We start from the raw sequence: 8,578 nt of genomic DNA, 5'->3' as shown, positions 1-8,578 counted from the left end.
CTCTGTCGTCCCCTTCTCCTCCTGCCCCCAATCCCTCCTAGCATCAGGGTCTTTTCCAATGAGTCAACTCTTCGCATGAGATGGCCAAAGTATTAGAGTTTCAGCTTCAGCATCAGTCCTTCCAATGAACACCCAGGACTGATCTCCTTTAGGATGGACTGGTTGGATCTCCTTGCAGTCCAAGGGACTCTCAAGAGTATAATTCTTCGGCACTCAGTTTTCTTTGCAGTCCAGCTCTCACATCCATACATGACTACTGGAAAAACCATAGCCTTGACTAGACAGACCTTTGTTGGCAAAGTAATATCTCTGCTTTTCAATATGCTATCTAGGTTGGTCATAACTTTCCTTCCAAGGAGTAAGCGTGTTTTAATTTCATGGTTGCAGTCACCATCTGCAATGATTTTGGAGCCCCCCAAAATAAAGTCTGACACTGTTTCCCCATCTATTTGCCATGAAGTGATGGGACCAGATGCCATGATCTTCGTTTTCTGAATGTTGAGCTTTAAGCCAACTTTTTCACTCTCCTCTTTTACTTTCATCAAGAGGCTCTTTAGTTCCTCTTCACTTTCTGCCATAAGGGTGGTATCATCTGCATATCTGAGGTGATTGATATTTCTCCCGGCAATCTTGATTCCAGCTTGTGTTTCTTCCAGCCCAGCGTTTCTCATGATGTACTCTGCGTATAAGTTAAATAAGCAGGGTGACAATATACAGCCTTGACAGACTCCTTTTCCTATTTGGAACCAGTCTGTTGTTCCATGTCCAGTTCTAACTGTTGCTTCCTGACCTGCATACACAGATTTCTCAAGAGGCAGGTCAGGTGATCTGGTATTCCCACCTCTTTCAGAATTTTCCACAGTTTATTGTGATCCACACAGTCAAAGGCTTTGGCATAGTCAATAAAGCAGAAATAGATGTTTTTCTGGAACTCTCTTGCTTTTTTCATGATCCAGCAGATGTTGGCAATTTGATCTCTGGTTCCTCTGCCTTTTCTAAAACCAGCTTGAACATCAAGAAGTTCATGGTTAACGTATTGCTGAAGACTGGCTTGGAGAATTTTGAGCATTACTTTACTAGCATGTGAGATGAGTACAATTGTGTGGTAGTTTTAGCATTCTTTGGCATTGCCTTTCTTTGGGATTGGAATGAAAACTGACCTTTTCCAGTCCTGTGGCCACTGCTGAGTTTTCCACATTTGCTGGCATATTGAGTGCAGCACTTTCACAGCATCATCTTTCAGGATTTGAAACAGCTCAACTGGAATTCCATCACCTCCACTAGCTTTGTTTGTAGTGATGCTTTCTAAGGCCCACTTGACTTCACATTCCAGGATATCTGGCTCTAGGTGAGTGATCACACCATCGTGATTATCTGGGTGGTAAAGCTCTTTTTTGTACAGTTCTTCTCTATATTCTTGCCACCTCTTCTTAATATCTTCTGCTTCTGTTAGGTCCATACCATTTCTGTCCTTTATTGAGCCCATTTTTGCATGAAATGTTCCCTTGGTGTCTCTAATTTTCTTGAAGAGATCTCTAGTCTTTCCCATTCTGTTGTTTTCCTCTATTTCTTTTCATTGATCACTGAGGAAGGCTTTCTTATCGCTCCTCGCAAAGGGGGGAAGTCAAAACATTAGCAGTTAAAAAGCAGGCCTAGGTTCTGGCTTCCATACTGGATTTCCACCAACTTGCATCTATTTTCCCTCCTGCCTCCATGTCCTGTGCCACCCTGCATCATAACCAAAAGATCCATAGGTAGATGCTGCCCAAGCAGGACGAGTCAACCTGTTCTGAGAACTTGAAGGTAGTTGTCCAGAAGTCATTAACACTAATTGTTAATGGCAGTTTTCTGGAGAAACGCTTGTGACTCCGTTGTTGACATCCACATGGTGGCCCTGATTTCTCCCCTCCTCAACTTTACCTTCTATAGCTTGAAATATCCCAGGAACCTGCTAATGCATTTCTCTTTAAACTGGTTTCCCATGGCTGCAAACAAAAGAACCTTAATAAATATATTAATAATGTGGGGGGAATGACAATGTGCGGTTACATACAAAATTCAGAACACAATCTGTTTCAGTTAGCTTTGGTTGCATAATTAAGTACCCTAAAACTCGTGGTTTAAAACAAAGATGTATTACTTCTCACAGTTCTATGGGTTAGCTAGGCCATTCCAAAGCTGGTTTCACTCTGCTGGTTTAGACTCAAACAGTTGCATTCAGCGGGAGGGAGAAGTGGTCTGGAAGGTTCAACATGGCTTTACTCACATGCCTGACACGGGAGCTGGCTGTGGGCTGGGCTGTCTTGATATCCCTCCTGTATTCTTGTCCCCCAGGAGGTTAGCCTAGCTTCTTCAAGGGCCCTTTCTTCTAAGAAGTTAATAGCAGAAGCTGGAAGGCCCCTGAAGGTCTTATACATCTCTCTGCTGCAAGCTAGTGTTCAAATGAGTCCCAAGGCTAGCCCACATTCAGAGAGCAAGAAACTCTACCTCTCCCTGAGAGGAGTAGAGGCAAACTTACACTGCAAAGGGGTGTGCATACTGGATGGAGGAATTTGTGGCTGTATTTTACAATCACACAACCACACATACACAGTATATGAAATATGACACCATTTTCTGTATAATCGAAGAAACAGGGTTAGGAATGATTTTTTTGTCTTACATTTCTCTATTGTGCAGATAGGTGCATGCCATTCATTCTAATTTTTTAATGTATTATTCAGGGCTTACCACTTGGAAGTGACAAAACCCTGATTCAAGTAGCTTAAACAGAAAGGGTATTGACTGGCTCTTGCAAACCTAGACCCAGGAATCCAGTCAATATCATTGGGACTCTGCTTCTCTCTCTTGGTCTCTGAGCTTTCCTCTGGGGACTGGCCTTTTCTCCCACTACAATGGACTTCCTCTTCACAGCTGGAGAAAGTGCAACTTGTACTCCAAGCTTATGTTGTCTTAGCTGAGGACCACCAGCAACAGGCAACTTCTTAGTATTCCAGTTACAGAGAAAGATTCTGGCTGTCATCAGGGGTAGGAGGTGATATGATTGGCCAGGAATGGGTCACGTTTCCATCCCTGTGAATGGGGATAGGGTGGGAGGCTGAAATTGACAGCCCCAGGAGACCCACGGGGAACAAGGAAGGACTGGCTCCCCAGAGGAAGGAGCAGTAGGCAGACAAAACAACATATGTTCATCCATATATTCGTCTTTGTGTTTAAAAAAAAAAAGCAGGATGAGAAAGATCTAATTTGACAGCATGTGTGGGGAGAACCTTCTGGGTCCTACTTGACCATAAGTAAGGTGAAACTGTTAAGACGTTGAATACAACCATAAGCAGTAGCCACAAAGTTGTATTTCTTTATCAGGGGCAATAAACCTTTCCTGTAGAGAATCCTCTGTTCCTAGAGCACTGAAAGACTGCCTGTGTAGAAGACAGTGTTGTTTTGTTTTATAGAAAGAATCAGGAGCAACGAGCAGAGATTATAAGCCACAACTGTGGCAAATACGGACCTGCAACTGGTTTCTGAAGCAAGAGGGAGACTTTAGGACTGGCCTGTGGAGCCCCCAGAACAAACAGTAGAAAACAGAAACCAAAGGGATGTCAGAGACTGGACAGCAGGGTCCCCATAAGGGTCCCCATAAGGCAGCCCTGGGTGGATCCCTCTACAAGAGAGAGCAGGAGCTGATAGAAAGGAAGGTCGATGCTAGACTCCTGAAAGATCACAGGAAGATAATCGAGGTTTGCTACCCAAATGCACAGGTTCCGTGTCTGAAAACCTGCTAGTGACTTCATCTGGCGGCCTCACAGAGTGGCAAGCCCCCCAGGCTGGCCTCCTTCAGGGAAGCTGGGCTGGGCTTCCTAGCTCCCTGCTTCCAGAGTCCTGCATCCTGAGGCCCTGGGCACTGCCACTCCCTCCCCTCTGAGTGCGATCTCTGTCAATGTCTGTGTCCTTCTGAGCTAAGAGAGGCCACCTTCCAAGAGTGCCCCCGATTCACCCTTCCTTCCCCCGAGGGGTTCTTTCCAGGCATGTGCTTCCTGCCTTTCCTGACCCCTCCCACCCGGTGCTCCATCAGCTTTCATCTTCCCTTTCGTCTCTGGATTTTGCTTCTTTTTGTTTCTATTTCCCTCTCCCTTGCATTTTCCCTCACCTTCTCTCTCCAAACACAGACTTGGGAATCCACTATCCACTCTACCCTTTTTGTAAACCCACCCCCCAGTGTGGAAGCTCACATGCTAATGTGCTAAGTCACTTCAGTCGTGTCCAATTCTATGTGACCCTGTGGATTGTAGCCTGCCAGGTTCCTCTGTTCATGGGATTCTCCAGGCAAGAATACCTGCATGGTTTGCCACACCCTCCTCCAGGGGATCTTCCCAATCTAGGGATAGAACCCATCTCTTATGTCTCCTGCATCAGCAGGCAGATTCTTGACCATAAGTGCCACTTGGGAAACCCGTGGATGCGACAGATGCTAGATATTTTCCATAGCATCCTTTGCAGCTAGAATGTAGGCCTGTAACCTGAAAGCGAAAGTCTCTCAGTCACGTCTGACTCTTTGTGACCCCATGGACTATACAGTCCGTGGAATTCTCCAGGCCAGAATACTGGAGTGGGTAACCTTTCCCTTCTTCAGGGGATCTTCCCAACTCAGGGATCAAACCCAGGTTCCTGCATTGCAGGTGGATTCTTTACCAGCTGAGCCACAGGGGAAGCCCAAGAATACTGGAGGGGGTAGCCTATCCCTTCTCCAGGAGATCTTAACCCAGGAATTGAACCCAGGTCTCCTGCATTGCAGGTGGATTCTTTACCAACTGAGCTATAAACTCTGTTAATCAGATATTCCTGCCCCCAGGCTTGTGATCAGGGTCTGATGGTGCTGAGAAGGAAGGACCAAGAAGGTTTCTCTTTGGCTGAAATGCCAATTTCAGAGCCAAGTTCCCGGAGCAGCAGTGGCCCCAACACTTGGAGAAATGCCTTTGTCCAGAGCCAGTGGCGTCAGGGATGCAAGCTCCATTGGTCTCCATTGGGTTCTTCCTCTCAGAGCCCCAGACCTGTTCCAGAGATTCTGGAAGCCACCCAAGCAGTGTTTAAATATTTATATATGTCTTTTCTCCTAAAATTAGCAGTGTTGATTTCTCTGAGCAAGCAGCCTGACGCACTGGACTGTCCTAATTCCTTCCTCCTAGCTGACTGGGATTTGGTTTCTTTGGCAGCTTCCTATTCCTCCTCCTCTGTTTGTTTTCTTAAATTTATCTATTGATTTATTTATAGGTGTGCTGAGCTTTGTTGCTGCTCTGGCTTCTCTCTAGCTGCAGAGAGTGGGGCTTCTCTCTAGTTGTGACACGCAGGCTTCTCGTTGTGGTGGCCTCTGTTGTTGCAGAGCATGGGCTCTAGGACACACAAACTTCAGCAGATGTGACTCCCCAGCTCCTGAGCACAGGCTCAATAGTTGTGGTACATGGGCTTGGTTGCTCCACGGCCTGTGGGATCTTCCCAGATCAGGGATCAAACTTGTGTCTCTTGCATTTGGCAGGCAAATTCTTTACCACTGAGCCACCGGAGAAGCCCTCCTCCTCCTCTTTTTTAAATTAAGGATTCCTCATTCTTTCTGCACCTCTCCCCACCTACCATCTCTGTACAAGGGACCACTTGTGCAGAGCAGTGATTACTATATATACTGTGGCATCAATACCTCTGTGACCCCCAACCCCCAGAGCCAGACCACTGTGCAGCTCACTGGACATTCTCCCTTGGTGCACAGCTTGCCAGAAGCTCATATTCAGTGTAATCATCAAATACAACTCAGTACTGTTTAACTGCCCTCTTTCTCTTCTTGTCTACAATGGAGGTAGTCAGGGACTACAATATAGAAAAATATATATGAACAGTTCCTTTTTTATGGATAAGATCTGGGTGAAACATTTGTTTCACTGGATCAGTTCTGGTGGTCATAACCTTATGTCTGAATGTCGTACCAGCAACGGAAAAAGTCAAGAATATGCATTGAAAACAACAAAATATTTAGCTTGAGTTCCTGCCAAGAAGCCTGGGGAAATACCCCCAAGTTGATAGCCTGGAGCCTGTTCTTGAGAAGAGGATTCCCACACAGCAAACCCCAACCTGTGTGCAAAACCGTTTGTCTATGCAACAGTGAGGTTGCCAGACTCCTACTTATCTCTGGGGCTTCTGGAGTTGTTCACTTCCTGAGAAGAGGAAAAGAGAGGTTCTGTGCCAGGACCCACTGACTGCAGACCCTGACCTGGGCCACCAGTTGAGCTCTGGCCTGATAGGCTACTCAGCCCTGGGACGGCTCTCAGGTGAAGACACATCTCAGTCTGATCAGGCCACTATAACAAAGCATCACACACTGGGCAGCTTATCAACAACAGACCTTTATTTCTGACAGCCCTGGTCAAGCTGCCAAAATGGACAAGTTCTGGGGAGAATCTAGTTCATCCGTCACAGACTGTGTCCTCATATGGTGAGAAAAGGGGTGAGGGAGCTCTCCAGTATCTCTTATAATAGCAGAATCCCACTCATGGGGGCTCCACCCTCAGGACTGAATGGTCCTCCAAAGGTCTTACTCACTTCTTAGAATCATCACCTTGTGGGGGGTAAGTTTCAACATATGAACTAGTGGGACAAGGACATTCCGCCCATAGCAACCCTCCTCCTCTACTGTTCCCCCTACCCCCTGCTGCCTCTTATCTTCTAGAGCCTTTCTGGAACAGTCCCCCATATCTCCCCCCGACCCTCCCCCTCCCTACCCTTCCACTTCCAGCTGTGCCTGTCTCCCATTCCTTGCTGTTCCCACTCTCGGTTCCATCTAACAGAGAAGCAAAAATATCCCCAATTACCTTGACTACTTGATAATAAGCCATCAAATCCAGAAAAACAGTGTGATTACCGTGGCAATTTGTCAGAACATGGAATTCTATGTGCAGCTCTTCTGACAGCACTGGGAACGCCTGTTTTGAGAGTGAGCCCAGACTCAAATTCCGACTATCTCGCTCTGTGTGGGGGAATGCTGAGCCCAGGGCCACCTAACTGTGTAAATTTCTGAAGACATTCTTGGCCAAACTGCCTGTATTGCATCAGCCCATCACCATGCATGTAAGGATATCTGTCTTTCTCTGAGGCTTCAGAATTTTCATGAGAGGATGACATTCTCAGTTGAGCAGCACAGACTCCCTACATTTCAAGTTTTCTCCCCAGATAACAGAGTCTCTAACTCTGCCAGGCTGGGGAGCAAGAAAATATCTGTCCTGGAGGATTCCCTAATGAATATGCACTCTCTCTATGGCTCTACGATTCCAAAGTCTATTTTTTTCCCTTGCATTCTAGCCAGTTTAGTAGAAAACCATGTACTTCAAGAGCACTGCTCTGGCCCCTCACAGAACTGCTTTTACTGAATTGCATCTGGACAGGAAACAGCCAGACAGAACTGTTGGATCTGGAAAGGGAGGTGACCTGGTCTTCACTTTGTGCATAATCCTCTGTGACAATCCATGGCAGAAATTCATCTCAGTCTTATATTGACAAGCTAACTATTTTTTTACATCTTGAACACTGGAAATTCTGATTTTTTTTTTTTTTTTTTGCTTTGCTTCAGCTGCTATAAATTATAGAGCCAAATTCATGGTGCACTTTTGGGCATTAACATACCAGGGCTGTATTCTTTTCCTTGCTCTAAATTCCTCTCTTACAGATTTGATCTTCTTGTAGCACATGTATTTCAGAAGCTGACTTAAATTTTTTTTTTTGAAAATTGTTATTCTCCAAAATTCATGTAAAATGTGAACTTTTTAATTCAATGAGATTTTCAGGAAATATGTAATATAAAGCTACACAGATGTCACATTGGTATATAAGATACATGCTGCTGCTGCTAAGTCATGTCAGTTGTGTCCGACTCTGTGCAACCCCACAGACGGCAGCCCACCAGGCTCCTCCATCCCTGGGATTCTCCAGGGCAAGAATACTGGAGTGGGTTGCCATTTCCTTCTCCAATGCATGAAAGTGAAAAATGAAAGTGAAGTCACTCAGTCGTGTATTATTCTTCGAGACCCCATGGACTGTAGCCTACCAGGCTCCTCTGTCTATGGAATTCTCCAGGCAAGAGTACTAGAGTGGGTTGCCATTGCCTTCTCTGATAAGATACATAAGAGATATTAAATACTTTAATTGGAAATCAGTATCTAAATACACTTGAATCCTGAATATAAATGTATATGTTTGTGTATATATATATATATCCACTTATACACATATATCAGTTCAGTTCAGTCGCTCAGTCATGTCCGACTCTTTGCGACCCCATGAATCACAGCACGCCAGGACTCCCTGTCCATCACCAACTCCTGGAGTTCACTCAGATTCACGTCCATAGAGTCTATGATGCCATCCAGCCATTTCATCCTCTGTCATCCCCTTCTCTTCCTGCCCCCAATCCCTCCCAGCATCAAAGTCTTTACCAAGGAGTCAACTCTTCATGTGAGGTGGAGTTTCAGTACTGGAGTTTCAGCTTTAGCATCATTCCTTCCAAAGAAATCCCAGGGCTGATTTCTTGCAGAATGGACTA

This window comes from Oryx dammah, unplaced genomic scaffold (assembly GCF_014754425.2).
Source record: "Oryx dammah isolate SB20612 unplaced genomic scaffold, SCBI_Odam_1.1 HiC_scaffold_6, whole genome shotgun sequence".
Taxonomy (NCBI): domain Eukaryota; kingdom Metazoa; phylum Chordata; class Mammalia; order Artiodactyla; family Bovidae; genus Oryx; species Oryx dammah.
Note: the sequence above shows the minus strand (reverse complement) of the source record.